The sequence below is a fragment of the Rhodamnia argentea genome, chromosome 3 (assembly GCF_020921035.1).
Source record: "Rhodamnia argentea isolate NSW1041297 chromosome 3, ASM2092103v1, whole genome shotgun sequence".
Classification (NCBI taxonomy): Eukaryota; Viridiplantae; Streptophyta; class Magnoliopsida; order Myrtales; family Myrtaceae; genus Rhodamnia; species Rhodamnia argentea.
Window position 1 is genome coordinate 19,751,438 of NC_063152.1, and position 27,824 is coordinate 19,779,261.

The following is a 27,824-nucleotide window of genomic DNA, read 5'->3' on the forward strand; positions in this document are numbered from 1 at the left end:
TCGTTCGGATGATGCTTGCTACTAAGATCCGAAATACCCTCGGATGAAGTGACGTGCACAATTCTACTATCACGGTTTATAAACAAGGATATTAAGGGATAGAGAATTTACGGAGAGAGTATATAGTGGTTCTTCTTTGTTCAAGCTTATGTCCAATTTTTCACGTTGGTGGCCAATCCGCTAGGTTTCACGAGTGAATAGATTAGAGGTTACAACTCGATGAATAGATTTCCCATATAACACTCTTATACTCGAATGTTCTCCTCTAAGTATTATAGTATTTGGATCAAAGGTATGTAAAGAATGTGAAGCTCTCTTGATCTTGGAATTTAGAGTTCTGTTCTCTCGTCTTTTTTGCTCTTTAACCTCGAAGTATCCTTTTATACTTTTCCATCTCCAACTTTCAATTGCAAGATCATCGAAGAATCACTCTTCAAACTTCCCGTTTGAATGAGGTTATATACAAAAGATCTTGGAGCCATCGAGCTTGACAAAGGAATGAATTTGCCGTTAAATCAAATTGCCCATATAATTATGGTCCTAGGTTTCTATAGATAGAGTTCTTCATTAGATGAGTCATCCTCATCTCCCTTAATCCACATCCTTGATTAATCTTCAAGATTGAGAATCTCTAAGAACGATTCAGCTTGATTTGCTGGCCGAGTGTCTCTGTCCTTTTCACTTCTTATTACTCATTTTTACCTTTGACACTTAAAATCCTCGAACAATGTGATATCTCACACCAGGTAAATCCTTAACCCTTTCCCTCTTACTAAGACTATAGAATGTTCTTATGAATTATGACCAATACTAGGTATATAAGCATTGATTTCAAATCCCGAGGTTAATCGAATTGGTTACTTTGCCCGAAGATCCAAAAAGTGGCGGAATGCTCTCGAAACCAATTCATTTGAGTGAGACAAAGGAGAGGGGAATTTCATGTGTAGGGGTGAAATCCGGAGATCTACAAAGGAAAGGTATCCCGTGGATGGACGAGTTCCTAAACTACAAAAGATATGGAGCTCAACTTTCCGTAGAATGTGATATACAAGAGGAAATTCTACTTGATAGCTGTCCCTTAAAGGATGCAACCAAATTCCCTATAGAAAAAAAAGTGATTTTTGTTCCGGATAGCTTAGAGACTTGCGGTTCGAAGCATGAAGCCCTAAAAAGCTCCAACGTGGGACGGTTTGGTTTGCGTTTGCTCCAACTTGGTAAGGTGGGGAGGGGAGTCGGATAATGATGATCGGGATTTCCTAGCCATTTGGCTTACTTTGAAAGAGTAGAGTAGATATTACACGTAATGGTCTGCCAAGAGAGAAGAATAGCTCGGCGACCCTTCCGACGATTAGTTGAGCGAATAAGTCAACTTCAAAGTGGATTTATTGTGCAAAGAGAAAGGAAATGGAAATGAGTGACTCTAGGCGAACCAATTGCTTCAAGAGAGGATTTGCTTCAAAAAACATGGGAAAAGGCTATAAGTAGGCCGTTTGCTATTGCTGCTATAAGGGATGTCCGCCTTTATACGGCTTGGCTTCGCTATTGCTCCTATGTATATAGTGGTCCCCTACTTAACTAAAAAACAATAGGGACAAAGGCCTCAAATCCTATCTTTGACGATGATCATAAATGAATATAATTGTTGAATGCTTTAGAGTGTAGTGGATAATTTTTAAAGGGGCAGAAGCGTGGATTCGGTATAAACTAATCGAGACTTAAAAGGACCGCGGGACGCGAGTCAAATCGACACTTCTCTTGAAGCAATAATGCATTGATCTAGTCGCCATCGAAGCCGCAAAGGACTATCTAAATTGATTCTTTTCTATCGGTAAGCTCCAATTGCATCATAGGAATTACAAAAAAGGGGTTCTTTTTTTTTCTATGCATATAGTTGTTATCATAAGTTCTTTCATTTTGATAGTTTCTTTGATTCCATGGATTATACCTCCAATTGGCCATGAACATTGTAAGGTGCTGCTCTTCGCAAATCCGCCTTTGTGTTAAGCTTCTCAATTTTTCTTAATAAATGATTTGCTACAGTTCACTGGACATTTCATAGATCAATAAGCTAGGTCTACTTCGGTACAAGTTATCAAGCTAGATTTAGGAAGAAGAAAAGATAAATCCAAATAGAGTTGCTTTTATTCGTTCAACTAGTTTCATCCCTTGAGAGAGAAATTCCTAATCTTTGCGATCTATTGGGTCAAGTTCATCGCCTTGGGCGACTAGGTCAACAGGTGCTTGCACTGCATTTTCCACTATAAAAAAAATCCAATCCCGCAAAGGATTGTTCATGGAACTACTATCGAGATTCTTCGGACCATATTTCCTCTTTCGCCTTAGTGCTAGATCTTAGCCTCAAAGGGAGTTCTCTTGAAAGGGCTAAGTTAAGACTGAAGATGGTTATGTAAAGGAGCAACGAAGCCAAGGTCCTCGTGCTTTTCTATTTTTAAATGACCCCTCTTTTCAAGGGGAGAAGTTGAAAGTATGTGAAAAGCTATGTGGTGTGCCAAAGGGCTAAAGGTCAAAGATAAAACACCGGCCTCTACCAACATCCGAGGATCCAACTTATTTTAAGGAAAAGTTAGCCCCTACTCCTTTAGGAGGTGCAGCAAGACTATGTTTTCATCGGAGTTCCACTTCTAAAAGGTGGTAGGTTATTAAAAAAAAAAAGAACGGAAAAGAAGGAGAAAAAAATAAAAAATAAAAGTAAAGGGGTTGATCTAGAAGGCCTAGAATAGCCAACCAAAAGGGGTCCTTTTAAGTGGTCCAATCGGTCTAATGTGTAATGTCCAGTCTTGGAAGTCTTTTGGTAATCCATGATTAGAAAGCGAGTGGGGAAGTGAGCTCTACTCGAAACACTAAAGGCTGCTCTACCACCCGAAGTAACCAAATTCTACTTTGCTAGTGAATTATAACTGAAATTTCTTTTTTTTAAAACTTCGAATATGAAATTCAAAGGAATCAAATAAGAAATGATGCTTTGAATCATAGAACTATAATGATCCCGGTGTGAAAACAGTTGGTTCCGTAGTTTTAGAACTCTGTTGATTCCAAGTACTCCATCTCCATCATTGCATATGGCAATATAGAAAGTAAAGAGAAAAAGGTTCAAGACAGATTAAAGGAAGGAATGGATAGAGCTAAAGTTAGTTAACATGAATTTCTCTTATAAATCAAGTAGATTAGGTAGGTGTTCCTCTATTAGAGGTGCTCTAGAAATGTCTATGATCGAGTAAATAGCTCTACGAACTAATGGGTCAAATCGAATTGCAAAATGGAAAGATTTGTACAAATTAGACCTTTTGTCACCACTTTGTGGAAAATCGTTTGGTCCGGGAACCTAATCTACATCACACCTAGAGCCTGGATCCGATAAGGTACGGAACGAGAGCACCCCATGGAAATACATCGATTTCTTACTCATGCAATTTCAGTGGGTGGCATATGGAAGCAAGAATCCCATAAGTTCTATCTAGAGGAATAGGAGGCCTTTGCTGAAACTTGTGGATAAGTTAAGATCCAATCCCATGAGTCGGAAGAGTTCCGTCCAAAAACGCCTAGTAAATCTTGAGTCTCCATCACTTATGATGGACTTGGGAACTCCCCAATACTTCACCGTGATTATTAGTAAGGGGTGAAACTTATGACAAAGAAGGATTTTTCATAGTTTCCCAATTAACCTAGTGAAAGCCTTCCAATCCTCCATAGATCGCGATAGAGCATTATTTTTCACCAAATGAATTGAATGCTTCGGGGACACTTCTTCCCAAGTTGGAAAATGATTTAGTAAGATGAAAATGTTATATAATAAAGGATCGAGGAGGAGAAGGAGGAGGAGGAGGAGTAGTAGGAGTCCGTTTTTTGATGAGTCCGAAGACTTGGCACGTATTGTCTCATCAAAAGTGTCAAGAATAGAACACATGTTGAACTTGCTCGTTCCATTCAATTGCGGCCTTATAATTGCAATCGCATTCTCCGGTCCTTTGGTATGCAGCCAGCAACTTCTTTGATATCTTTAGGGGTCCCCCTTCCCTTAAGTCACTCGATTTTCTCCAAAATATCCCACAAAATATGATTTTTCGATCAACTTCAGAATTGTAAGCGCGCTAGCGCACGTACTCCTCCTCTATTTATGAGAAAGACTTATTAGCTGCCCGCTTGTTGGAGCCGAGAGAGGCATTTCGAATTGTTTATTGACATGGACAAAGTTAGGAAAAACCCCTTTGACGTGTTACTCTACGAATAAACAATTCCTCTTCTCTAGTTCCTTCGGAAATGGTAAGATCTTTAGTGCAAGAAGCCGCATGCTTTGGAAGAAACTTGTATAGTTTGGGAAGGGGTTGAGGAGAAACCCTTAGAACCCTCTCTTCTTTTTTCTTGTGTTAGACGGTTCATTCATTCACATTGGTTCATCCTCCTATGCCCCAGGCCTTTTACTCTTATAACGTACAAGGTGGCTATTCACGAATGAATTAGGAAAGCCAATAAAAATATTCAATTTGCCGATAATCGGAACCTAAGAATATTTAAGGACCCAAGGTACCCGAGCAAGATAGTTACATCACTGTGATGATGTAATCATCTTGGATATATCTCTTGAGAATATGGTTGTCGCATATGAAATACTCTCTTAGTGCTTGAGCAACAATCCAATGTCTAAGCTCCCCTCTCAACGTATCACGTCCGAGATACCCGCTCAATGTATAAGCTCCATACAACGTCTAAGCTCTTCAAGACATCGTTTGAGCCTTTCTTACCAAACTCAATCCCGTATACCTATTCTTTAACACTCAAATGTATGTTAGGACAATCCGTAAAACAACATTTCATTGCATTAGATATTAGAAATCATGGATTGGTTTGTCAACTTCAAAATCAATTAGTTTTTTCTCAACAAAGTTGTCCATGATAGACAAAAAACACCTACTCTTTTCAAAAAGAGCAGAAACTCGTTAGTCACCTTTATCCCTATCCTTGATACAGAAAAGTCAACCTGGGGAGGGAAACACTAGCAAAGAAAATTTGTCTTAAATAAAACACGGGTAGAGAGAGCCATTAGTAGACATAAAAATATTTTTGCTTTGTTTGTGGCTATAAATAGAAAAGGTGAGATTGAGAAACCCCCGCATTCCTGAAATGAAATCCTTGATCGATGAATTTAAGGATGTTTTATCGAAGAATTTGCCACCTAGATTACATCCCACAAGAGATATTGAGTATCAAATTGATTCAATTCGGGGTGCTTTTCTACCTAACAAAGTTACTTATCAATGTAATCCTAAGGAAACAAAGGAGCTGCAACGACAAGTAGATGAGCTTATTGCACGAGGATACGTATGGGAAAGCATGAGTGCATGTTTGGTCCCAGCCTTACTTGTACCAAAAAAGTATGAAACGTACAAGATGTGTCTCGATAGCTGAGCCATCAACAACATCACAATCAAGTATAAGAATCCTATACCTAAACTTTATTATATGCTCGAAGAATTACACGGATAGACGTTATTCTTGAAGATCGATCTAAGGAGTAGTTATCATCAAATCTATATGAAGGAAGGTAACAAATGGAAAATAGTCATCAAGACAAAAGGAGGCCTTTATGAGTGGCTAGTTATGCCATTCGGATTGTCAAATGGTTCCAACACCTTGATGAGACTAATGAATGAAGTTCTTTGTTCCTTTGTAGGTTGATTTATTGTTGCTTATTTCAATGATATTCTTGTTTATAGCAGGAATGAGAAGGAGCATATAATCCATCTAAAACAGGTCTTTCAAGTCTTAAGAAAGCAAAAGCCATTTGCTAAGATAGAGAAGTGCAAATTCTTTTTGACAAGCATCATATTCTTGGGATATGTGGTGTAAAAAAAATGGAATTCTATCGATCAATCCAAGGTGGATGCAATAAAGACTTGGCCCAAGCCAAAATCAATTTCTGATGTTAGGAGTTTTCGTGGTCTTGCATCATTCGATTGACGGTTTGCGAAGAATTCCAGCATTGCCATAGCTCATATTATGGAATGCATGAAGAAGGAACCTTCAAATGTACTAAGGTTGCCCACAATGCCTTTGAAATCATAAAACAAAGCTTTGTTAGTCTCCTATCCTTTCCCTTCCCGATTTCGATCAAGTATTTAAGGTCGAATGCGATGCAAGCGGAGTTGGAATTGGAGCTGTTCCCACCCAAGCTCAAAAACCTCTAGTATATTTCAGCTAAAAGGTTATAGGATCAAGAAAGAATTATTCTGCCTATAATAAGGATTTTTACACAATTGTCAATGATCTTGATCATTAGATTCATTATTTCGGGTGTAATGTCCCAGATGTGCCACCACCTTGAGACTTACGTTCTTTGTTTTAATCTTTCAATATAAATTTGGCACACTCGGAAGCTCTATTCAAATCAATTAGTCAGCCGTACATAACAAGTGCATAGTAAAATTTCAAACACCAATAGTAGGCATGCCTAATCCAAGGGTATGGCCTTGTTGACACCAGATTTTCCATCGATCTGTTTTTAGTAATTTTTTAGAAAATTCATAAAAAATCCATAAAAAAGCCAAAAAAAAAATTTGTAAAATTAACTTTGAAAACCTTAGCCAAGACTAAGGAACCATTTTTGAACAAAAAATGACTTTTCATTTTTTTGCATTTTAAATATTTTTCGAAAATAGAAAAATACCTTAAAAATGAAGAAAATAGCATTTGAGGTCGCAAAAATAAGCAAAAATAGTCAATAATTTTATTTCAATTTTCTTTTCATTTTTTGGTGACCCCGCGGCGCGGGGGTAACCGGGGTAACACGTCTAGCCACCACACACGTGCCACACCCCGACACCCCCGGGATTCGAACACGGACCTTTTGCGAGAGGAAGAGTGCGCGAACCAACGGCGCCACCCAGGTGGGTGGTATTTTCTTTTCATTTTGGAATCTTGAGATTTGAAAAATTCGATTCGGGACTATGGGTGGGTTGCTTCATTAAATATAACCCCAAATTTGCTTAAAAAATGCCTTTTGAGTCATTTAAAAATTAATTTTCATTTTTTACAAGTTGTGATATTTTTCTCAAGTCGTTTTTATTCATTTTGGCCCAAAAAATTTAAAGAAATTAAGCAAAAAGGACTTAAGTACTGGAAAACTTACAATTTAGTCCTTCGGTTTCAATCAAACTAAAATTAATCAGAATCTAGGGGCTGTCATGTAAAAGTAAGACCTCTACTCTATAGTTTTCAACCTGCTAAATTGATTGGTGGGGGGTAGTTTGGGTCGAATTGGTCATTTAGGGCTTGAATCGTGCAATCTCCATTATCGGGTCAAGGTATAAATTTGGGGTTTTTCTACAATTCACTACAAATTTTCAAGGAAAACCACATTTTTTGATAGAATTCGTGTCCTTGAGTCCAATTATGACATTTTATTTGAAAATTTCTGAAGTTTGGAGGGCTAATTTGAGAATTTCATGTTAGCCGGGTCTGCCGGATTGGACCGGATCCGACCTAGCAACCCTGCCAAACACCTTCTTCTTCTTCTTCTTCTTCCCCATTCCCTTGTGATTTCAAATGGTTTTGCAAGCCGAACTTTGACCTCATCTAGCGCCGATCGGGAACAGTTTCATGGCCAATAGTCGCCGGAGTAAGGCTAGGCAATTCAAGGCCTACATGGTAACTATTCACATTCTCCGATTCCGATTCTAGGAATAAGAAATGATGAGAATCACGTTTGGTAATGCAAATAAAATTGATTTTGATTATGTTCCCAAAATCAGTTTTAAAGCCAAAGATAAAAGCAAAAAAAAGTTGGTTCTTCAAAAAGAACCACTTTTACAAAACTCATTCTCATGGGATAAAACACAACATAACTCATTTCTCTTCTCCGACCTAAAAAAACACTCGCTCTTTTTCATCGTTTGTGGCTCTCGGCTTCTAGCTCACTTTCGCATCTGCTTGTCCTCGGCTCTACCGCCGCCATCCACTTCTTCGTAGCACAACTCCGGTGAGTTTCGCACGACTCTTTTTTGTCTCTCGTCACATCTACCACTCCTCACTCCCGGCATTTGCTGCTCCCTCAATCGATCGTCGCCCTTGTCGATCTAGGCGAGGGTCTCCCTAATCAAGCTCAATCAAGCGTTGCCCTCGTGCCGTGTTATTTTCATTGTCGTACTCGTCTTGTGTTGTTTTCATTTTTATTTGCGTGCTCGTATTTATCTTTGTTCATTCTCTTTCCTCATGCTCGTCCAAATTTATTCATTCTTTTTTTCTTTGTTGGGAGTTTGATTTTGCAATTTTGCTCAATCTCACTTGCCATGGCGAAACCGGGCGGCGCCTCGCCATCCTTAAAGCTCGAGAGTGCTCGGTCTACTTTGGTTTGGCAATTTAGCCACAACGTTCTTTCATTTTCTAATGCTCATAATTTGAAGAAACACTTGATGATGCTCGTATTTTGTGTTTGTCTCTATTTGCTGTGGGTTGTACTCGTCTCTATTTAATAAGGCTATTCAATATTAGTACCCTAAATGTTGATCGTTGCCTTGAAAGCTGCCAAGATAAAGCCATTGTTGTGAAATGGCCCTTTTCTTTAGTTCTCTTAGTCATACAGGTGTTTCTTTAAGGTAGATTACCTTGATGACCATCCTTCTTGTTGGAGTCTCATTTTGTTTGGCCTCTTCTTTTTTGTTCTGAAACAACACCAACCTCACTTTGTCTTGTTGTCCTCCCTTTTCGAGAATTTGTTACAAAAAGTTAGTTCCGCTACGTGACATCCTTTTTGCAGCAAGTATAATGTGTTTTTTTTCCTTTAATTTGTAAATACCGAATACTTGTGTGGGTGGATACAAAACTAAAGTTTGAATCTCTATAACTTTTTCTTAAAAGAATTGTTCTAGTATTTATGTTACAATGTTATGGCCATGTTATGGTTACGTGTGCTAGCCATGGCATCCAAGAAAGATACATGTAATGCAAAATGGACCGACCATGTGACCAACCTCTTTATAAGTTTGATGGTAGAAGAAGTAAAAAAGGAAAATCGCACCTCTTGTACTTTCAACAAAGCAGGGTGGAAAATCATATTGGATGAATTCAATAGTCGAGCAAGATGCCAATATAAGGTATCACAGCTGAAGAACAAGATGAACAAACCGAGAAGATTGTTTGGTAGTTTTAAGAAGCTTCTGACACAATTCGGATTTAGCTAAGATAATGTGAATAAAACAGTTGTTGTGGATGACCTAAGTATATGGGAACTTCACATCAAGGTATCATTTAACTTTTGCTCATTTTAAGATCACTATATATGTGGATTTTAAGAGGTTTGCTTGTGTTATTTGAAGTATATCATTATTATGAAAATTGTAGGATAATATTGACTGGGTAAAATTCAAGAAGGATAGGTTTTCTTAGTATTTCGAGTTGTCTATTGTATTTGGTGATACATATGCTACCGGCAAGCAAGCAATAGGAAATGTTGAAGATTTGGTGGGGTTAGAGAAAGGTAGCGATAATGGTGGTCATGCAGACGATGATCCAAATGATTTCGGTGAACACCTAATTGATGAGGGAGTCTTTACAAGTAGACATCACAACTTAGATAGGACTCCAAATACCAAGAGGAGAAGAAAGAGTAAAGCATGTGAAATTTCCAACACATGCAAAGCCTTACAAGAGATGATTAAATCCAGGGCAAGTCAACAAAGTGAATCCTTTGGCACCTCACAAGTCACATTACCACCTGTAGACCCCTTCTCCGTATCTACTGTGATTAATGTCCTACTTAGCATGCCCGAGGTAGATTCAGATCTTTACCACAAAGCACTGGAACAATCAATGGATAGTGCCACATGAAGGGAGGCTTTCATCCAAACTCCAACCGAATTGACAAATGGAGTTCTCCAACATCTTCAGTAGATGTTGAAAATCTATTAGAAATTGCGTGAGATTTCTATGTTTGGTTTTATTTTACTCTATGATTTATGTTGCATTGTTATTTGGTTTTTAAAGATATCTATGTTAAGACTCTTTTACTTGTGTAGTGGTATGGGCACAATGTTTTCCTTCCGGGATTGTTATATTTGGTTTCCTTTCACTCTCCGACTTATGTTATTGGTTGTTATTAGTTTTTTTCCCATATATCTATATTAATGTTCTTTTATTTGTGTGATGGCATATGTACTATGGAAGGGGGACAAAATAGTGAGTCTAATGGCCAAGTAGCACTAGTTGATCATTACTTGGATGATATTGATATTGACATAACAATAGCATGGTTGGGCATTGTTACAATAGACATGTTTGTGCATATGAAAGAACCTATTAGAGACGGTCAATTGTCAAGAGTCGAATGGGTTAGGGAGATTCTTTGTGGATATTCTGATAGAGTATATGAAGCCTTTAGATTAGAGAGGCATGTTGTTTAGAACCTATGTGATTTAATGAGGGCAAGAGGTTGGTTAAAAGATAGACATTATGTTAGGGTAGATGAACAAGTTGGGATCTTTTTATCTTTGATTGGTCATGGTAACTCTAATAGACATTTATGTGAGAGATTTCAACATTTGGGACAAACAACTAGCATGTATTTCACTAATGTGCTAAAAGCATTTTGAAACTGTCAAAAGAGATTATCCGACCACCTTCATTTGATGATATCCCGAAGGAGATTCTTATGGGTCGTAACCATAGACGCTACTTCAAAATAATATGATTAAGGCAATTGAACTAATAAGAAGATTTTTTTTTTTCTCTAAGCCTATCTTTCCTAATTATCACTGTTTAATTAGGCTAGACAATGTAGCCCAATCATATGGTTTCTTCTTGCATAATATAGATTAGGCCAAATGTGGGAAAAGTATACTAGAAGTGCCATAACTTGTGTATGGCGTTCACTTGGGTGCCATAACTTTCAAAAATCATTCACTTGAGTGCTACAAGAACTTTTCCGGCATGCCACATCGCCTTTCTGGCGTGCTAGGTCGGCTTTCCAGCGTCTACAGTAACTTTTCCGGTATCTACTGTAACTTTTCCGGCCGCCATGTCAGCTTTTCCGGCTGCCACGTCAACATGGCACTCAAGTAAATGATTTTTAAAAATTATGACATTTAAGTGAACATTTTGAAAGTTATGACACTCAAGTGAACGCCATACAAAAGTTATGACACTTCTAGTGTACTTTTCCCGCCAAATGTCGTAACCCTATAGTTTTCTTATTCTCCAAGACATAGTCAAAGTTAGGTTAAATATTAATTTATTTGGGCCAATCATAAGGTTTCCTCCTCTCCAAGCTAGCTTAATTTGATTAATATGCTAATATGTAAACCAATCACAAGATTTCCTAAGCTAGCTTAATTTCCAGTTTCTCTAGAACATTCTAGAACTTAGGGTTTTCTACCCTCTAAATGAAGAAAATCACAAAATTACTTCTTCCTTAAGTATTTGACCATTCTTGTTTTTAACCTAATTAATCATAAAATTATTAAAATTTATTATAAATCAAGAAAATCTAAACTATGACGCCGGAGGAGGACCGCTCGTGGCCGTTCTTCATCGGTGCTTACTGCCACTCAAGGCCAACGTTACCAAACGCTACTTTCATAGCCGTGCCGTGACCGACATGGGGTTGGGGCTCGTAGTGGTCCGTTGTCTAAATTCTAACAGCTCTCACCCCCTTAAAAAATTTTATCCCCGAAATTTCTAAACTTTGACATACCTAGCTATTGAAAAAGATGTGGGTATCCGCTTCTCATCACGTTCTCATTCTCCCATGTCACTCCTTCTTTGCCATGATGTTGCTATATAACTTTCGCTAAGTGAATTATGTTATTTTTAATAACTTGTTCTCTTCAATCCTCGACCCATACCGGCTCTTCGATGTAAGCTACTTTCTCGTCAATATAAATACTCTCATAATTCAAGACGTGCATCATATCGGGCTTATACTCCCTCAACATGGAGAGATGGAAGACATCATAGATATTGGCTAATTTTGGTGGTAGCGCCAATCGATAAGCTAAATCACTCACTCTTCCCCGAATCTTAAATAGCCCTACAACTCTGGGGTTTAACTTACCTTTCTTTCCGACGTAAGACATACTTCTTAGTGGAGACACTTTAAGAAACACATAGTCGCCTATCTGGATTTCCAAGGGTTTTCTACATTTGTTGGCATAACTTTTCCGCCGACTCTGAAATGTTCTAAGCTAGTTTCTAATTGTAGCTATGACATCGATTGTAAGCTGAACTAACTTGGGGCCGGTGATCTTTCTTCGCCAACCTTATCCCAACAGATAGGGGTTCTGCAAGATCACCCGTATAAAGCCTCGAAGGGTGCCATTTATATGATTTGTTGATAGTTGTTGTTGTAGGCAAACTCAAGGAGATGTAGGTAGTCATTCCAGTTGCCTTTGAAATCAATAGAACAAGTTTGCAACATGTCTTCTAGTGTTTGGATGGTTCATTCTGATTTGCCACCGGTTTGTGGATGGTAAGCTATGCTGAGTTGTAATTTCATTCCCATGGTCGCCTCAAGGTGTTGCCATAAGGTTGCAGTAAATTTTGTATCTCGATCGAAGGTAATTGTAACCGGGACTCCATACAATCGAGCTATGTGCTTGAGGTATAGCTCAACATATTTCTCCATTGAATAATCCTTCCATACTGCTAAGAAATGAGCCGACTTAGTCAATCGATCTACTATTGCCCATACGGAATCGTTACCTCTTTGTGTTCTTGGCAGCTCCAATATTAAATCCATTATGATATGCTCTCATTTCCATTTTGGTATTTCCAATGATTTCAGCAATCCATCCGGCTTGTAGTCTTGTGCCTTAATTTATTGACGGGTTAGATACTTGGCAGCATACTTGGTGATATTGGTCTTCATACCGTTCCAACAACAATTCTAGTGGAGGTTTCAATACATTTTGGTATTTCCGGGTGGATGCTTGTATTGACTTCGGTGAGCTTCTGATAGGACTTCTTCCTTGAGCTCCTCGACATCGGGGACACATAGGCGCCCATGAAACCTTAGGATCCCATCATTAGATATTTAGAACTCGGGTTTCTTCCCTTTCGTGACTTTTCTCCAAATCTTGACAATCTCTAGATCAACATCTTATAGGGACTTAATTTTTCGTATTATTTCTGGTTCGATTCGGATGTTGGTCATTAAGCTTGATAGGGATCCCATGTCTAGCTTAAACTCCGAATTTCATGCCTGCTCAAATAGGATCCATTCCTTAACCGCGAGATACGCTATCGCGGACTTGCGACTAAGAGTATCACTAACTTCGTTTGCTTTGGTGGGATGGTATAATATTTCACAGTCGTAATCTTTAAGCGATTCCATCCAATGTCGTTGCTGCATATTCAACTCCTTATGAGAGAGTATGTACTTCGGGCATTGGTGATCCGTATAAATCTCACACTTCTCTTTGTATAAATAATGTCTCTAGAGTTTTAAGGCAAATACAATTGCGGCAAGTTCCAAGTCGTGAACGGGGTAGTTCGGTTCGTACGGCTTAAGCCGCTTGGAGGCATAAGCAACTACTTTCCCATACCGCATCAAAACGCAACCAAGTCCTTTGTGTGAAGCGTCGCCATAAATGACAAAGCCTCTCGATCCTAATGGTATAGGTAGTACCGAGGAGGTTGTCAGCCTCTTCTTTAGTTCTTGGAAGCTTCTCTCGCATTTGTTTGTCCACTCAAACTTCACACCCTTCTTCATCAACTGGGTTAGAGGAGTAGCTATACTAGAAAGCCGTTTAACAAATCTTCGGTAATATCCTGTAAACCCCAAAAAACTTCTGACTTCTATAGCTATCATTGGTCGTAGCCAATTGACTACTACTTCCACCTTTGTTGGATCTACTTATATTCTTTCGCCGGTTACCACGTGACTAAGAAATGTCACACGGCATAGCCAAAACTCACATTTACTAAATTTGGCATATAGTTGGTGGTCCCGAATCATCCGTTGCATCGGTCCTAGGTGTGTTCTATGCTCTTCTGTACTCTTTCAATATACCAAAATATCATCGATAAACACAAACGCAAAATATTTTAAAAATGGCTTAAACACCTAGTTCATTCAATCCATGAAGGCGACGGGTGCAGTGGTTAAGCTAACGGGCATCACCGTGAACTCATAATGGCCGTATCGAGTTCTAAAGGCTGTCTTTGGAATGTCTTCTTTCCTAATTCTTAGTTGATGGTATCTAGACCTCGAATCAATCTTGGAGAATAGCAACGCTCCCGTTAGCTGGTTAAATAAATTGTCTATCCGAGGCATTAAGTACTTATTCTCAACGGTGACTCGATTTAACTGTCTATAATTAATACAAAAGTGTAATGACTCGTCCTTCTTTTTCACAAATAGAACTGGTGCACCCCATGGTGATGCACTAGGCCGAATAAAAATCTTATCAAGTAACTCATGTAGTTACACCTTCAATTCTTAAAGTTCGGTTGTGGACATTCGATAGGGGGCTTTGGAGATAGATTTTACCTTGGGAACTACTTCGATAGCAAATTCTACTTCTCTTTTTAGGGGTAACGCTAGTAATTCTTTTGGAAAGACATTTGGGAATTCCTTTACTACGGGGATATCTTCTAGCTTGAGTTCTTTTATTGACTTAACCTCTATTGTAGCTAGGCACCCTTGATAGCCGTCCTCAAGGAGCCGACATACTTCCACCATAGAAATTTATGCATCGCCTGGTCGGATGGACTAAATTGGATCATTTTTGCATAGCAATCCATATTGCCTCGTTGCATACCGAGCCAATCCATCCCTATGATAACATCAAAGTCATACATGGCTAACATAACCAAATCTATCCCCGTCTCCTATCCACTTATAACGATTTTGCATCCTTGGCAAACTAAGGTGGACAATATTTTATCCCTCATAGGTGTAGAAATTTTGAGTGCAATTTCCAACGACTTAAATTCTAATCCACTTAAACAAACAAATTGTTCCAATATAAATGAATGTGTTGCACCCGAATGAAACAATGCATGTGCACTCCTATCGTAAATAGAGATCGTACCTAATATTATCGCCTTAGCATTCTCGGCCTATTCCTGCGTAAGAGTGTGAATTCTTCCTTGAGCCAAGGGATGTTGAAGAGTTCCTTGCGGTAGAGTTCTAGCTTATAGGGCCATTGGCGAGGGCCGAAATGATCCTCCCGATTGTTGTTGCGGACAATTTTTCAACGGGCGGCCCTGTTGTCCGCACCCAAAATAGGCTCCAGTGTGTGGTAAATAGGGCACGTTACCATGTTGTCTCCTATAGGAGCCACTCATGTCTCTCCGCATTTGTTCAGGTCCTTTGTTTCTTTTCTTCTTAGCAGGAAAAGATCGTTTCTCTCCTTGCATAGGCCTCTTGTTACAACAAAAACTTAGACGCAAGCCGGCTTGGAAGGTTTACCCTTTCTGAGCTAACTCGGCGGCCTGCTCTGCCATATCACTCTCGATCATTTATGCCCGCTCATACAGCTCATTATAATCCTTAAGTTTCAACGGAATTAGCTTACTTTTGATGTCTCATAATCCATTTTGGAATCGTTATACCCTTTCTACTTCGTCTTCAATCAATTTGGGTGCGAACCTTAACGGTTCCGCAAACTTTGCCTCATATTGATCAATCGTCAGGTTGTTCTGTCGGAGCTCTATAAATTCCATCACCTTCTTATCTCGAACGGCTCCGAAAGATATCTCTTGAGAAACGTCTCGACAAAACCAGCCCATGTAACGGCGGTCTCGGCCAGGGATACAGTGTTTCTCGTCGCTTGCCATCAGAAGCCGGCATTACCCTAGAGTTGGTATTCCGCCAAAGTTACCCGATCTTCATCATCGCACCCAAAGAAGGCGAAAACCTTTTCTAACTCGTTAATCCACAGCTCAGCTTCTTCGGGACCGTCCATACCATTAAACTTTGGAGGCCTTAGGCGTAAGAATTGCTCTATTAGGCCTTGTAAATGGCAACTACCATTCCATTAGGTTTCCAATGTCAGCAAGAGCTTGCGTAATCCTATCCATTCATGGATCGGGGTTCGATAGCACTTGTTTCGGTGGTCCCCCTTTGGACCCCATGTTATTTCGATAGAACTACAAGTAAGAGTTACCAAAACTCTGATAAAAGGTTAGGGGAAATAACGGGGTTAACATCATAAGCACATATTCACATGCACTAGACATTTTCCTATGACTCTATCGTTTTAGCGCACCTTATCACTTCAAGTATAAACCCCGCTCCGATACCAACATAGGCTTTAACGCCCCAGCTCGACCCGCCACCCACAAGAGGCGTTCTCACCGGGGATGGCTTCTGCTTAGCGTTGGTTGAGATTGAGGCCGGTCGAGGCGGTAACGTTCCAAGCGCATCACATCAAATCGCATTCTTATTTTAATTAATCTTCATTCATGCGAAAGCGAAACAAACATCCCCAACAAGTCATATAAACAAGAAAACGTAGAGTCATCAAGATTTCACATAACACACCATATTTTACTACTAATGTCATTGGGCACAATACAAGTTTATTTATTCCAATTTACAAGCCCGGGAAAAGGTAGGGTAGAGGGGAGCCTAACTCCGCTACTCGGACTAAAAAATTGTTTCCCCTCAAGTCTCATGGTTATCAAGCGGTAACCAAACCCCCACCATTAGAGTCACTTAGCCCATTGGTCCCATGGAAAGGACCGATGAAGTCATCGTCCATGACTATGTACCATGCATAAAACGTAAGAGGAACACGCTCCGTCATGCTAATTGTATTAACATAGTAGATTTGCAAAGGCGGTAGGTAGGGTCCGCCTCCACGGCAACTAGGTTAGTGAATGAAAACTCGATATTAATTGGCGTAGGTCCGCCATCCTAGAAGTTTGAATTATTGAAGAGTGAGTCAACACTCAGTAAGTAAAATCTTTAGTCCTAAGGAAAGGAATTTACATACCGCTCCATTCGACGCCTACAAAACTAAATAGGATTATGAGATGCATATAAGATATAACTCATGCACACCACCACATGCATAAATAGCAAATCAATAGCAAAGAAATTCTTTTTTTCATGCATGATACTTCCTAGATGCCTTATGCTCGTGCATCATAACCATGTATCCATTTGATTATTTATTTTTCCCTTTCTTATCATAATCATCATTCCCATCACAGGTCACGGGCTTTCTATCAAGGGGCATCGTACTCTGTAGCATCCCACTTAACAACCCTTCCATGGGGACCTCCCGTCTTTCTCTTACGGGGCATCGGGGCATGTTGAAACATTGCTTGGGGCATCCCGTCGTCAACCTGCCAAGTCTTACTATCATTCCCACTCAACTTGTCCCGTACCAAGCCTCGAGGTCAAATGAGCCTTCCCGCCATCGGACAAGGTACATCTCCCTTGGGCAAGGCATCATTGTCACCTCAAGCAACGACGGGTCTTACTTTTTCTTTATGTGATCATGCAAAATGCATCACAAATCATTGCATATCAACTTTTTCATCCATTAAACGACACGACGATGAACCATATTCTTGGTGCTAGCTTGCATCATGATGCAATCTATTATGAACTATCCATGGCCAGCATTTAATATAGGCAACCATGGCTGGGGCATGAGAAAGCCAGCCGGCTCAAAGTGCCATTTCTCTTTCATGATCGGGACATACTTCGCCTCATCTACTTGGCACAAATACATATAAATTCTCAAGCAATCAGCCGAACAATTAAGCATGCATAACCCAAATAAGATGCAAGCAAATACCTTGACTTAAGGCTAGATAATTTACTTACATTACTCAAGACAAGTGATCAAAACGTGCGGTAGTGGTGGTCTCGATGGTGCGCCCAAGAGGGAGGGTGAGGTAGCGACGACGACTAGAGAAAGAGAGGGAGGAAGAGAAGGTGGTGGCATCTAGAGCGAGAGAGAGAGAGAGAGAGAGAGAGAGCTTGTGACTTGGGTGAACAAGCTAGATGATGGGAAGGTGCTCTATTTATAGAGCAAGAGATCATGATGGTTTTAATGATGACTAGCTAAGTGGACCAATGGGAAGGTTTCTTGTAGTCTAAGCTCATATTAATTTAATCTAATTTATATGGTTAAGATAAGTGGACCGATCATAAGATTTCTTATTGCCTAAGCCTATTTATTTAAATCCAAAATAATATGATTAAGGAAATTGAACCAAAGTGAAGATTTCTTCTTCTCTAAGCCTATCTTACCTAATGATCACATGTTTAATTAAACTAGATTATATGGCCCAATCATATGATTTCTTCTTGCTAATCTAGATTAATATTACATTAATTTTAATTCTAAATTAACTAGGCCAAATGTCATAACCCTATAGTTTTATTATTATTCTCCAAGACATAATCAAAGTCGAGTCAATTATTAATTTATTTGGGCCAATCATAAGGTTTCCTCCTCTCCAAACTAGTCTAATTTGATTAATATGCTAATATGTGAACCAATTACAAGGTTTCCTAAACTAGCTTAATTTCTTATTTCTCTACAACAATCTAGAATTTAGAGTTTTATACCCTCTAAATGAAGAAAATCACAAAATTACTTCTTTCCTAAGTATTTGACTATTCTTGTTGGTAACCTAATTAATAATAAAATCATGAAAATTAAGTATAACTCAAGAAAATCTAAACTATGATGTCGGAGGAGGACCATTCATGGCCGTTCTTCGTCGTCGCTCATGGCTACCTTCGTAGTTGTGCCATGACCAGCACGTGACATATATGGAGTTAGGCCTCATAGTGGTCCTTTGTCTAAATTCACGGATGTGACACTTGAGAAGTCCAACTAGCCATTGGAGATTAATCGGAATTGCTGCAGTTGATGTTACTAGCACCATTTTGAAATATCTGCTATTTCGATCTTGTTTTGCAAAAGGCGATAGATGCCAACGACTATAATCTTCCCAATAGACTTCCCCGATCTTGGTCTGCAGATTTTTCACTCGCCAATAGCTATAATCTTCCCAACAAAACATCCGCACATGTTCATTACTCAAACAACACCAAACCCAATATCGATATAAACATCGACAAATCTGATCTTTGGGTCCGTTGGTGATGCTTATAGAAAATCCATCTAGATGACTTGTGATCACCTATCCAATGATCCTTTTAAGTATCTCAAGATCTAGAGACGTTACCTTGATGATAGATTGACTATGGTACTTCCTCGTCATCATGAACACCTCGTCATCTTTGACTTGTTCTCCTTGTCAAGATCTTCATCTTGTATGTAGTCTTTTTTGAACTCAGGTCATTAATATCATCACAATCTTTGTAGCGGCTATATCCTTCAAGACTAAAGATTTGGTCGATTGATCAAGTCACCAGCACCTTGGGAACCAAACATCTGCACGATCCCTTATCCAAAATCGGGACGCCCGGATCTTTACTAGTTTATTGATGTTGCTCAAAGAAAAGGCTTGTGGTTGATTTACGATCAATCAACTAATAATCCTCTTGGCTTCTTCAGCATATAAAGACTTTAAAAGTCATCGAATCCCCTGCTAATTCCTTATCTTCAGTGATTCACAAAGATAATCAGTATTGTCTAAGTCTTCCACCGATGTTTATAAGACAACTACTCTCTGCCAAAGATTTGCTACTCTGATAATAATCTGGTCAATCTTTCTTCTAGCCCCTCTAAGAATATTGGCAAATTCGGCTCCTCCAAGCTGTTTACCTTCACAAGTTTGGTCCCTCCAAGCTTTAATGAACATTACAGTTCTAGGCTTGTCCACCATCACCAGGTCCATCCAAGTATTCACCTGATCTTTGTATCTTCAAGTCATCACGAACGCTCTCGTTCTTCTCGGCTTTCTCACCCTTGATCAAGATCCTTCCAAATGTTCACGAGATCCTTCTAGTTTGTAGACATATTCAATGCCTAATATCTTGTTTACCTCAAAGATCGGTTACCAACCCTAAAGATCGGTAGAGCACTCCAAACATCTAGTTCTCTTTTTAACATCATCCGGTATAATTCAACTAATACTCACATGAATAGCCTTTGATTGTTTTTGTTATCATCAAAACAAGATTGAGAATTTTTCAACAATCACCACAATGCTGATATTCCCAGCAGTTGTGTCAAGCTCCAATAACGAGGATTACCTCGTTGTCCATAAGGAATTCCTCAACAACGAAGTTGACAATTTTGATGGGGTAAAGAATATATTGAATCAAAGGCCGACCAAAACAAACTGTAGAAAAGAAACTCGCTTTGGCTTATGTTGAAGACCTCTTTTCTTCTTCTTTTTTTTCTTTCATCTTCACAACTTGCTCCAATAGATATTGGAACCCTAGTGGCCTTTTCACCGGAGTAAGGTGAAAAGAAAAAATTAAAAAAAAATGCGGTTTGCTTGGGGCTGAGTGAATGGGGATTCAATCTAAAAGTCTCTCCGTCCTTGAGATTCTTTAAAGTTATAGGAATTTTCTCATAGCCTCATCAAATATTTCCTTATAGAATAAGATTCTCTAAAATTAAGAATAACAATTTACAATTGAAGATTACCCTTGAAGATATGGACCTATCCGCACAATTAATTTGTATGGCTAGGACAAATCTCCCTTTGCTCCTTTTTGTTTACCTACAAAAAAGGATTGATCGCTTTGACAATTTCAAAGATAATTTTAGCCTGCCAAATAGAACTTTGGAAAATAAGGGTGATAAGTAACAGACGCTTCAAATTTGAAAACACTCTACCCAAAAAAATGCATGTTTTTAATCTTGTTGTTGGTAATAGATTGATCAAATACCAAGTTGACAATTTTGAGGAGGTAGAAAAATGTTCTTAATTGAAAGTCGATCAAAACAAATGGCAGAAAAGAAACTTAAAAAGAATTGGAAGAAGAATGAGGAGGCAGCTTGCAAGAATCAAAGGAAATACCAAAATAAAAGAGACATATGACATATAATTACTTGACCGTCAGTATTTCTCCTTATTGATAATGCCTATTTTATGATTGAGCTATGAAAAAATTTAGTCAAAAGTAAAAGTGTCTTTTAATTTTGGACCATCTGCAATGGAGTTGAAGCGAGTTGGCTGCGGTTTGTTTATGATATTGTGGGTAATTGCTTGTGAAGTGGCAGTAGTGGGTTTAATACTGACGGCAACAGAAGAATTGCCAAATTGGAGGGTATGACTTACTTTATTATATTTATTTTCACTACTAAATCAACAATGATATCTCACCATTTTGACTTAATGAAGTTTGTTATGTTTATTCTCCTAAAAGATTGCTTTTTACATAGTCTCAGTCTTCGCTTCACACAATTATTCCTTTGAATTAATATATTCTTCCACATATATTTGAGATTTATTTTTCATAACGAATTGCAATGAATAATACACAATTAGTACAACTAACTGAGATATAGGAGTGGTCAATTTATTTTTATGAAATATATTGAGAGCATGTATCATATATAGTGGGACTATTGAGAATGGAAAATATTATTGGTCAACTTAGGCCAGTGGCAAAACTTATCCTAACTTAGTTAGAAAAGGGGCTCCTAGGATTAATTATTTAGCTTAAAAATAATAACGCCAAACAAATTATGTAAAAGGAAATATTCATTACTAGAGGCGCAAAAGGGGGAGCATTAGGTCAAGATTGGTAGATAGAACAAGTTTTTTTTTTTTTGGTCAAAATGTGCATAAAAAATAAAAATTAAAACACAGTTCTTTATTTGTATCCGTTTATCAAGAAAACGAAACACATTTTACAGATATTAGTCCATAAAACTTTATATCTTAATGCCCTCAGAGATTTGCATCAATGTTGAAAAAGAAAAGGCTTAAAGTCAAAACTTAATTATATTTATCTAGGTTAGTACCATGAAAAAATCCCAAACCCTATGACAAATTTACTCAAAATTATTTTTTTACCAACAAAAACTCCAAACTTGTATACCTATGCCAAAATTTTCCCAAACTATTTTTTGATTATAATAAATTGGTACATCTGTGAAAAATTTATACCAAACTTTTTTCTGACCATCAAAAATCCCAAACTAGTACACCCATGATAAATTTACATGAACTAACTTTTTGGCTACCAAAAATGCCAAATTAGTACATCTATGAGAAATTTACCCTCTATTAGTTTCCATTAAATTGGGTTGATACCACAAAAAATTCAAATTGATACACCTGTGACAAACAAAAGTTAAAAACCCCTAATTGGTACACCGATCAACTACCATGTGTCATTTACTCAATAATTTGATGGTAAATTGTAACGGAAACTAACAATGGGTCAATTTGTCATAGGTGTATCGGTTGGGGATTTTTTGTGACAAAAAAATAATTCAAGGTAACTTTGTTGGAGGTGTACCAATTTGGTGTTTTTTATAGTAAAAAAATTAATTTGGGATAAATTTATCCCAAGTATACCAGTTTGGGGTTTAAGGCGGTATTAACCTTATTTATTTTGTTATAATTGGTTGTAAAATGAAACATGCTCTACCTACTCCACTATAGTCTTATTACTAAATGTTTGTGAAAACTCTTTCGCTTCATATGATTATTCCTTTAGAATAATTAATTTCACCCCACATATGTCACAATTCATCTGCTAAAAAGTAGTTATATACTCAATTCATCAAATTGATATACACATATATGCATAAATAAATGTATATAGATGCATAACTGTGTATTTATGCCTTTTTTTTTACCTATTTATCTATGTACATAAATAAAATATGTTTATATATAGCTAAAAATTAGCACAAATAGGGGGTCCATTTTATTTTGTATGAGATACAATGACATCAGCTTTTGGATTATGGTCTAATGGATTTCGATATGTATTCTAATTAAAGATTAAGTGATGATTCAAGAATCAATTTCGCCAAGCAATAGGGGAAGTTGCTATATGCAAGTCACTTCTACAGAGTGGATTATTGGTCACATGTACGTGCAAAATAAAGTTTGTTTCAATAGTCAAATCCCCTTATGTACCACGGAATCATTGGAGAGTTTATATAGTTGTGAAAAAATACAAGAAATAGACGAAAAAATAATTGTTTTCATGCATCGATACTAATGTGATGCAAATATGGAATACTCCCTAATGTAACTCTAATACTTATTTCACGAAAATAAGTCATCAACCCAATTATTTCTAAACTGTTGCAAATCAACGTGGACAAAGTTTCGCCCCTTCTCCTTGACTTTATGCTCATTTCCTTTCGACGTGCCCTTTGATCGTTCATTTCGGTTGTCAAGCCAAAAGATTTCTCTAGCGTAGTCGTGAAGGAGGAAATATTGGGGCTATCATCCCAATTGTGAACCTCCATGATTATCTGGGGTGATCTTTCCACCGAAAATCTTGTAACCACTCTTTTAAGTTGTCGTCGTCTTGGTCCATTCATGAGTGCCGTCGGAGACTGTGTGGAACGCTCTTGTTGTTGTCGTGCCATGGCGGAGGAGTCGGGTTTCGTTAGGAAGATGCCCCTAGAATACAAGTCGTTCTTAGATATGATTACCGAAAGAATCTAGCTATCGAGTTGATGAAGAGTTCTGTTTGTTTGGTCAGGAGGATTTTATACCCAAATTACGTGATTGATAAATCCTAATAGGCAAAGGTTTTCTTAACTTTGTTCTTCAAGTGATTGAAGTCCTTACTGGTTTAAAAAACATAACTGGATTATCATCATGTGGATTTCTTTGGCCATGCTTACATATACTTTTATATCAAAATGAGACTCTTTCTCCCTAAATAAATTGATTATTATTGCTCGCATAATAGGCCTACTGAAATATATGGGTCCAATGGGGTTGAGGCCTAGTTCAAGACTAATTTTGCTATTAAAAGCAGCTCATAAAAGACTTCAATTGATTAATTTTCTATCCCAAACGAAATAAGGTTTATTTCTTCATACCCCTTATTTTTGGCTATCCTTTATACCAACAACGTATATATTAATCAATTAAAGCGGATATTACTTGCTTTTAGTTGTGTCGCGTGACTCAATTCCAAGTTAAGTTATCATTTAAATTCCATCCATTGTTCCCCCTACCATGTGTTCTAGAACGGAAGCTGCTACCCCGACAGTCTAATAGTACTGTCATTATTTCTGATCATACGATTTTTTAATTAATAATTGTTTTATGCAAAACACGCGGTGATGGTGTGTGGATTTGCAGTCAGAAATAACTGAAAGTACTATTAGACTGTTATGAAAGCATTTCTCTTCTAGAACAATCCTATATTGACAAACTAAAGTTTTCCTAAATAGTTCATGGATTTAGATTTCACAAGGTAGTAACTATCTGGAGATATTATGAGTTGACTGTACATAGTCGTTTGAAATGTTTATTGAGCAAGTTATCTAGATCATGGAGCCACGATTCACGAACGACGTGCGTGGCTGGACGTTGGCAACGGAGATTCTCAATAACTGATTCGATTTTGGCCCGTATACAGGGGGATGGATCAAAGAAAATCCTCGCATTTTTGGGAGAACAAAAGAAACATTCGTCCAAGGCCGTGAAGTCCGAAGAGCTCAGAAATTCATATGGAGCTTCTTTTGTGGATGCCGATCACCTGTGATAGCCACTCCAAAACCTCGATCTTCTACCATCCCCGGTCGTGGCCATCGGAACCAGGTAGACTTTTCCCTTGTACGCTCTGTTTTCCTCTGCCTCATATTCAAATTGCATGTCACATTGTTCGACAAAATACTCCCGAGAGAGTTGATCAAAAATTTAGCTTCGGTTTGGTTTAATTTGATTGTGATTCGTGTGAAAATGATCCAGTGACCAGATATTGAGCATGAAATTGATGCATTGTGGAGCTTGATGAGTGTTTTGCTGAACATGTGTTCTTTGTGTTGTTATGTACGGTGCCTTAGTGATATCCTGCTCGTGGCCTCAAAATAATTGAGAATCCTGGATATTGCTCCCTTGAAACGTACTTAATTTACTAGGTTTATCTCGTCCATTTTTCATATTCAATGCTTGTTGTGCGATATTGGGATTTTGGTGATCTTGGATGGCCGTCGATGGAGATGTTTGTCTCGATCACCGGAAATGATTGTCCGGTAGTGGACGTCACGGCCGGCGGCAAAGTTAGGTTGGTGTTGATGACTGATGTCGATGGCCAGAGGAAAAGTTGCTCTGACGAGCTCGTTGGTGGCAATGGAGGATGAAGGTCTCAGTGTCAATAGAGCCATCAGGATTCAGGGGGGAAGAAACAGAAAACAGAAAATGAAAAGAAAAATCAGAACATAAAATATAGGAACTAGTTGGCTCCGATATAATAAGGCGGGGACCTCTCCGGCAGCAGCGGGCAGCTTCTCCGGCAGAGGCGAGGCCACCGGTGGTGGTCCGATCTGCTTCTCCAGCGGAGGCGAGGCTGCTCATTGGTGATGGGATCACCTGTAATGCAATAGAATCAACTACATCTTCCCACTCAAACGCCAATGAGTGCAAGATCTTCGTTTCCGTAGCTAGACAGTCTTTGTTGCCCATCGGATGCTCAACAGCAACCATCGTAGATCTGGTATTTTTTTTTTTTTCCAAGAACAACCACTTTGAGTTAATGGTGCCCCATAAAATCTAGTAGCTTAAACAACCTCTCGTCGAGGTAAGTAAATTTCCATGATGCTACCCATGGAATGCAAAGGTGTGGCCCTTCCATCCACGACGGCACCTATTTCTACTTTGGTTATGTTTTTCAATCCCTTGAATTTTGTTGAATCCAACCACCCGGGCCCACCTTTCCTAAAATTTTTAGCTAAAAACCAAGTATTCTACAAGTCAAATAAACTTCCCCAAAACTTGTAATTTGCTAATTATGCTTTCTGTGGGTAATATATTTTCTCATTGTGAAATGACTTGAGCAATGCAATATTTTTATATTAATATTATTTTTTATGCGACTTATGCTACTATGTCTTAGAATCGGCAGCTCTTGGCGGTTGTCCCCTCGAGCTTTGACCCACGCCCGGCGAGCGGTCCGAGATTCACCATGTCAGCTCTAGAGAAGAGCCTCCAAATGATACAAGTCAAGAAAGATTATATTGATAGCTAGTTTCTACCAAACAATAGATAAGATATGATATAAAGATATTATACTTATAAATCCGCAATTCACCAAATAGTAGGTAAAATATAATCAAATCTCTGAATTTTTTATCCTATCTTATCTAGTCCTATCCTAACTAGAAATTCGGATGATCAAACATAGCCTTAGGGTTCGATAAATTGACCGCATTCGGATTAGGCTTCGGATTTTGTCCGAATTTAAGACCCAACCAAGACCTTTAGGGTCTAGGTAAAACCCATATATTTAGACCGGGTCCCCTAACCCGATCCAAGTCCCCATTTTTAGAATTAATAAAAAAAATAAAAGTCAAAATTTGAAAAAAAAAATTAAAAAATAAAAAATCAATTACAATAACAAAACATCATGAAATTTCAAAAAATTAACAAAATTGGGAAAATGCATGGAAATTAGTTTTTGATTAGTTTAGCTAGATTTTTAGTGCTAAAACTAGTTTAGAATTAGTTTTAGATTTCCTAGATTAGAATGGACATATTTATGAATTTGATAAACATTATAGGTTTTCCATAAAAAAATGTGAAAAAACTTTGGACAAAAATTGAACCCAAATTGAATAAACTCCTAGGGCTTTAAAGAGGGTATTGTGTGTTTTTTAAGAGACAAATATTATGATTGCTCTGTTTGCATTTCCATTGCTTATATTCCTTGATTGCGCACTTACTATAAACTCATAATTAGCAAAAAAACTGCATGGACATTTAGTGACTAAATGACCAAGTTTAGTTACTGAAAGGGCACAAGTTAGATAATTAGTATAATTAAGTCTACACTCTAGATTGCGTAGGAAGTGAGGTATATTCCAATATCACACTTGATTTCTAGTCAACCCAATAGATTGGTGGCGACTCCACACTTAAAATTATGATAGGATTAGTTCAAATTGAAATTGAATATCCCAACGTCATGCAAGGTATGGGCTTGTGAGAGCCTATGCTCGAACTTGATGGACCGTTTTGTATTACCTACTTGATGTTGTGTTCGAACTATCTTTTAGTGCTGTCAATGCAGTTCGTATTTCGAGCAAGTTCCTCTAATCCATGAGTTCCCTTTTTCAAAATAAAATATTTAGAAATAAAAATAAAATTAAAGAATCCCAAAAAAATAAAAAAAAATTAAAAAGCTTAGAAATTAGGTCTTTTTGTTCGTTTTGTTAGATTTTTAATCTTAATATAGTTTTGAAATTAGTTTAGATTTCTTTATATCAGAATTCACATAGTTTATGAGTTTAATAAATATATTAGGTTTAGCAGTGTGAAATTGCATGGATAAAAATTGAACTCAAAATTGAAGAAGCTCGTAGGGCTTTACAATAGGTTGTCGTGAGTTTTAGTGACAAACGTTAGGTGGTTCTTTGCGCATTTCCTTTTGGATTTCACTTGATTATGCATTTTCAACATATTGATCGTTCTTTCCTGTTTATAAAGGTTGGGATAAATCTTCAGACTCTAGCTGACCCCACAGGCTAGTGACGACTCCTCGTTTAGAAGACTCATAGTCCGTTTCGAGGAACAAAAGGTCCTCGAATTTTTTATTTTTGGATTTTCCTATGTTTGGTTCACAGAAAATAAATGAGTATAAGGAAAAAAAATTCATCAATAGAAAAAACACATTAAAAAATGTGGAAAATAATTTTCTCTTTTCGAAAAGAGAAAATTCAGTGGAGATCACTCTTTCTTCTCTCTCTATCTACATGCTTCAAGTATTTCACTAAGCTTACGAG

The 27,824-nt window shown here is 38.0% G+C and overlaps 1 long non-coding RNA gene across 1 annotated transcript; it reads left to right on the plus strand.

The window, feature by feature from the left end:
• The first annotated feature begins 870 nt into the window (after nucleotides 1-870).
• LOC125314255 lies at nucleotides 871-19,969 on the plus strand. Its single transcript, XR_007197816.1, has 3 exons — nucleotides 871-977; nucleotides 2,425-2,429; nucleotides 19,957-19,969. It is a non-coding gene; the product is annotated as an uncharacterized LOC125314255 (long non-coding RNA).
• The last annotated feature ends 7,855 nt before the right edge of the window (nucleotides 19,970-27,824 follow it).